Source organism: Callospermophilus lateralis, chromosome 9 (assembly GCF_048772815.1).
Source record: "Callospermophilus lateralis isolate mCalLat2 chromosome 9, mCalLat2.hap1, whole genome shotgun sequence".
In the NCBI taxonomy this organism is placed as follows: domain Eukaryota; kingdom Metazoa; phylum Chordata; class Mammalia; order Rodentia; family Sciuridae; genus Callospermophilus; species Callospermophilus lateralis.
This window is the reverse complement of record NC_135313.1, coordinates 70,662,923-70,668,865: the sequence shown is the minus strand read 5'-3', so window position 1 is coordinate 70,668,865 and position 5,943 is coordinate 70,662,923.

Sequence of the window (5,943 nt, the reverse complement as noted above, 5' to 3'; positions counted from 1 at the left end):
TTGAAAAATATTCAACATCCTTAGCAATCAGGGAAATACAAATCAAAACTATACTGAGATTTCATCTCACTCCAGTTAGAATGGCAATCATCAAGAATCCAAATAACAATAATTGCTGGCCAGGATGTGGGGGAACACACTAACACACTGTTGGTCATACTGCAACCACTTTGGAAAACAGTATGGAGATTCTTCAAAATATGATGATTGAAACTACAGTATGCCCCAATTATTCCATACGTTGGTATTTATTCAAAAGAACTAAAATCAGCATAATGATACTTGCATACCAATGTTTGTAACAGTACAATTCACAATAGCCAAGTTATGGAACCAGTGTAAGTACCTGTCAACAGATAAATGAATAAGGAAAATGTGATATATATATACACAATGGGGTTGTACTCAGCCATGTGCCATTTGCTGGTAAATGGATGGAACTAGAGAATATCATGCTAAGTAAACCAGAATCAGAAAGCAAAGGGTCAAATGTTTTCTTTTATCTGCAGAAGCTAGAAAGAAATAAGGAAGTTTTAAAAGGGGGATCTTATGAAAATAGAAGAGACAGCAGTGGAATAGAGAAAGGGAATCAAAGAGGAGATAGAAGGAATGGGAAAGGGGAGGAAGTGTGGAATGAAAATGACCAAATTATGCTATGTGCATATATATCACAATAAATTTTACTTTTGTGTATAAATACAATGCAACATTAAAAAAAAAAAAACAATAAATAAATGTAAGGAAGTCCAGTAGAGCAGAGGAAGTTGTCAGGATAGTGGGGAAGGGAAAGAAGAGGTACTAGAGATTGAAATGGAGCATATTATGTTATATGCATCTAGCAATATGTCAGAATGAACCCCACTATAGTCATGTGTAACTATAATGCACTAATAAAACAATTTTTTAAAAAAAGAATACAAGCATTAGCAGGACTCGGTGTCATGCACCTGAATGCAGCTACTCGGGAGGCTGAGACACGAAGCTCACAAGTTTAAGGCCAGCCAGGGCAACTTAGTAAGATCCTGTCTCAAAAATAAAAGCATCAAAAGGGCTAGGAGTGTCACTCAGTGGTAGAGCACTTGCCTAGGAGTTTTAAATGTCCCTGGAAGAAAGCAAAATCCCAGTGTTTGGAGAGAGAAGAAAGACATACTGTATCTTAAAAGTAAACAAAAGAAGTTGATAAATATAGGCAGGCCCTAGAAGCTCAGGCATCTTACAAAACAGGGCCAATACCCTTGGAGGGAGTTTCCCTCTTAACCACCCCAACACAAGACAGTCACCACCCTCCCAGCTGACTTTCTTGACAATGACTTCTGACACACGTTTCATCCTTTCAGAACTGTGCTTTAGATACAGCATGTAACTTGTGTTAAAAGCAAAAATAATAATAATGAGATGCACACTGCAAAAATATGAGCACATGAGGGAAGCAATGTTTCCTAATACACAAAGTAAAAGAAGAAAGTATTACCCTGAAAGTGAAATATAATTAATTTTAATAGTGTTATGTTATCCTTTTGTTTAAAAGACAAAATGCTAACCTCACCATCGTGAGAATCCATTTTACTAGGCTTTTAGCATTACGAAGCACAACTCCAAAGCTTTGGTCCTAGCAGAAACCAGTCTCCCATGGCAGTTAACTAGCCTGTTGCCTCTTTAAAGGGAGGTTTATAAACCCATTCAAAGGGTAATAACATGTTGCCTTCCTTCAGGGAAACTTTCATCCTGATGAAGTTCTAGCACATCCCCAAAGTAAATAATCCAAGTTCCACAGAACTGAGTGCAAAAAGCAGGCCTGGATTTTTGATGACAAACTCCAGCCGGAGGAGCTTCCTGACAGTACCCCACAGCAGTCAGAATTAGGGCACTGGTCCCTAACTTCCCCAGATGGGGAACAAAGGGTATAGGAGGCCACCCAGGAGGTAAGACACACTGGCCTTCCCTTCTGCCCCTTTTACTGGTATTTTTACAGTTAAACATGTGGTTTGTCTCTTTGTAGGTTATGCTACTCTTTTACAGATCTCCTTTTACAGTCCTATTATAAAGCTTTTAGATATTTTCCACTTGCGGGTAAAGGAAAAACAAGCAGTCATGTTACCTATTACAGAGTGAATAGCCTGCATCTAAAATGATTGGGATCAGAAGTGTTCACTTCACATTTTTTTCAGATTTGGAAATATTTGCATATACATAAATTAAATATCTTGAGGACAGTACCAGTCTAAACAAAATTCACTTTTGTTTCATTAGCACAGCTTGAAAGTAACTTTAAACAATATTTTTAATAATTGTGTGCATGAAACAAAGTTGATATATATAAAACCACCAGAGTCAGGAGTAGGATTTTTCTTTTGTGTCATGTGGACCCTCAAAAAGTTTCAGACCTTGAAGCATTTTATATTCCAGACTTTGGGATAAGAAATGTCCACCTGAAGCCCCTGACACTTGTGGGAAATGTTTGGGGTGGGAAGAGATGGGGTGCCCTGTGGATTCTCATATTTCTTGGGTTACTTTATCATCACGTCCTGGATACTTTCACTCTCATTACCTCCAACAAGTTTTCCAAGTTGGAATTCTGGAGCACATATCCTAGGAAGTGTTCTCAAGGGCTGTGAGAACAAAGCTTTCCATGATGAAGAAAGCTCTGAAAATGTTGGTTTCTAAATACCCTGTTCCCTGTGGAGGTTCACAACCTATACCCATGTGTTGAAGGCTCTGCCTGTGAATGACATTAAACAGGATTCCTTGTCCCATCAATTAGCATTGATGTTAAATCAACTAGCATTTACCCAAACACCATCTCCTTCCGATCTCATTCCTTCACATCTGTGGGCTGTCCTTGGTACAGACTCTACCAAGTGCTTGCCCTTTAATTTTCTCCTTGTTTTCTGTACTTTGCAGATTTAGAGGCTAGTCAATGAGACCAGGGCAACAAACACAGGTGTAGGTTTTATGACATGGATCTGTGCTGGCTGATACCATAACCACAAGCCACCCATCATTATTTATATTTGTATTTAAATTAATTGAAACTATAGTTGGCTGGCAATGGTTCAACTTAGAATTTTTCAACTTTATGATGGTGTGAAAGCATAATCATCCAATAATTCTGCTTTTTGCCTTCAATACAGTATTTGATAAATTGCATGAGCTACTCACTGCTTTATTACAAAATAGGCTTTGTGTCAGGTTCTTCTGCCAACTGTAGGCTAATATAAGTGATCCGAGCACATTTACGATAAGCTACGATGTTCAGTACTTTAGGCGTGTTAAATGTATTTTCAACTTACAATGGATTTATCAAGACACCCCCCCACCCACTGTAAGTCAATGAACATCAATATTTAATATTGAATAAAATTCAAAACTCAGTTCCTCAGTTGCACCATCCATATTTCAAGTGCTCAAATCAATATGTCCTTGTGGCTACCATATTGGCCAGAACAGACATAGAACATTTCCATTATCACAGAAATTTCTGTTGAATAACACAGTAAACCTTGCAAGCCACAGAAAGAATTCTCTCAGCCTTTTCATTTCATCTTTTACATCCCCCTGTGAGACTGTGAGAGCAGTGAAATCAAGAAGGGGCTATTGTCATCTCTGAACCCAAGCTCCTAATCTGAGGCCTTGCAGGGAGGGCTGCTCACAAAATATTTGCTGGAGGATATGAATGTTCCCTTCTCTTTGCTTCTATGGCGTGTACCCACTTCTATAACAACACTTTAGCATACTTTTCCCCACCCCCCAAAAAATCTTTAGTGTTTATTGATTTTTAAAAAGTAATATAGAATAACTAAAAGATGATCAAAAAAATCAACCCATAATAATCACACCTGTATATGACCACTCAGCATTTTGGAGTCTACTATCTCTATTCATTTGTTTAACAAAAAGATGTTTTGTTGTTTATTAAAATATATTTTGCATGCATTTTACATAAATCAATATTTTCATATGATATATGTAAAATGATTCATGTTATCACCTCTATAATTGACACAAAGTAGTTTCATCACCTCGGAAAGGTCCCCTCCTGCTCCTTTGTAGTTTTACCTCTCTCCCCACCCACCTCTATAACTGGTAAGAGTTCTGTTCCTGTACTTTCAACTTTGTAAGAACACAGTAAGTAGGGTTTGAGTTTTGTGTTGTTGTTATGTCTGCATACTGGGGATCAAAACCAAGGCCTCCACCACTGAGCTATACCCCCAGCCTTTGTTTTTTGTTTTTGTTTTGTTTTTTAGTTTGGCTTCTGTCATTTAGCATAATGCTTTTAAGATTCATCCATGTCATTTTTATTGCTCAATTGTATTCTATTATATGGATATACCACAATCTGTTTATCTAGTCTATGGTTGATACACTTTTTGGGTTGTTTCTTACTTTGTCCGTTAAATAAATAGAGCTGTTTTAAATATTTTTGCAGTGTGTGTGTGTGTGTGTGTGTGTGTGTGTGTGTACCCACACAGTATTATCTTTTCTCTTGGGAAAACTCCTAGTAATTGGATTATTAGTCAGACTATATACACTAAGTGTACGTTGAATTTTATAAACCGAGTTTCACGTTTTTGTCTTCTCACCAACAGTTTGAAAGTTACCCTTGCTCCAACATCTTCACCAGCATTTTGTATTTTCCTTTTTATTTCCTAGTTGAAGCCTTCTAATGAATATGTAATAGCATTTCACTGTGGTTTTAATTTGCATTTTCCTTATGATTAATGATGCTGAGCATCTTTTTGTGTGCTTATTTGTTGTCAACACCCCCACTTGTGAAGTTGTGTTTGACTCCTTTGCTCATTTTTAAATTGGGTTGTCTGCTTTCTTACTATTGGGTTGTAAAAATTCTTTATATATTCCAGATACTGGTACTTTGTCAGAATTGTTCTCTACAAATATTTTCTCTCACTTACAGCTTGTGTTCCTTTCCTTAATGATGTTTCTTGAAGAGCAATTTTTAACTAAAGAATTAAGAGTCTAAGTTCCTGTCATATGCTAAACTTTGGCCCTGGAGATACAACAAGGTCTAAGATTTTAGTAATTTTTTTGTATTTTTCCTTTTTATTTTTTGACAAAATTTGGATCTTGTGGTTTCTGACCTACTTTTCTACCATCTTATCATTCATATTTTCACATGTTAAATATCATTTGAAAACATCTGTAATATGTACTACAAAGTACTCACATGGCTTTATTTTAACTTATATAACCACCCCTCTCTGTATTTTGGCATGTTTATTTGATTCCCCTCAAACAAAAAAGAGTCCCACAATTCAGGAGGCTGAGGCAGGAGGATCACAAGTTCAAGGCTACCTTCAGCAACTTAGCAAGACCCTATCTCAAAATAAAATACAATTTAAAAAGAACTGGGGTTGTAGTTCAGGGGTAGTGCACTGCTGGGTTCAATCTCCAGTACCAGCACCAAAAAAAAACTGAAGAGAAAGAAATACAAAAGTACACTCCAGAAACCTCTGTATACATCTCCAATTATTTTCTAAGTACAAATGCTTATAATTACCAAGACTGAAACAAAGGCACGGCCCTTGCTTATAATCATCTCTTCAGAAGGACCACAGATGTCTTGAAGCAAAGATCTTGTCTTGCCCTGATTGTCATGCCAGCATATAACAAAGAGCCTGTCACATTGTAGGTGCACTGTACTTACTGGAGGAAGGAATAGAAAGACAAAGAATTCACCAAAACACCCTCTGTCCTTCCTCCTGTGAAAGAAAATGAGAGCTTCCTGCCTTCTGTAGCTATCTACTAGCCTTCCCAGATGAAGGAAAGAAGAGCATTTTCTTCAAAGAGAAAACTTGCCAAGCAGATGCACGTTGCCAAAGAGCTGGGTGACAAGCCCTGTTGCTGCTCAGCAATGCCCTTAAGGGGCCCCACCCCCTCCCCGTATAAAGCTGGGGTGCTGTGGGGCAGACGCAGTTGGCACTTGGC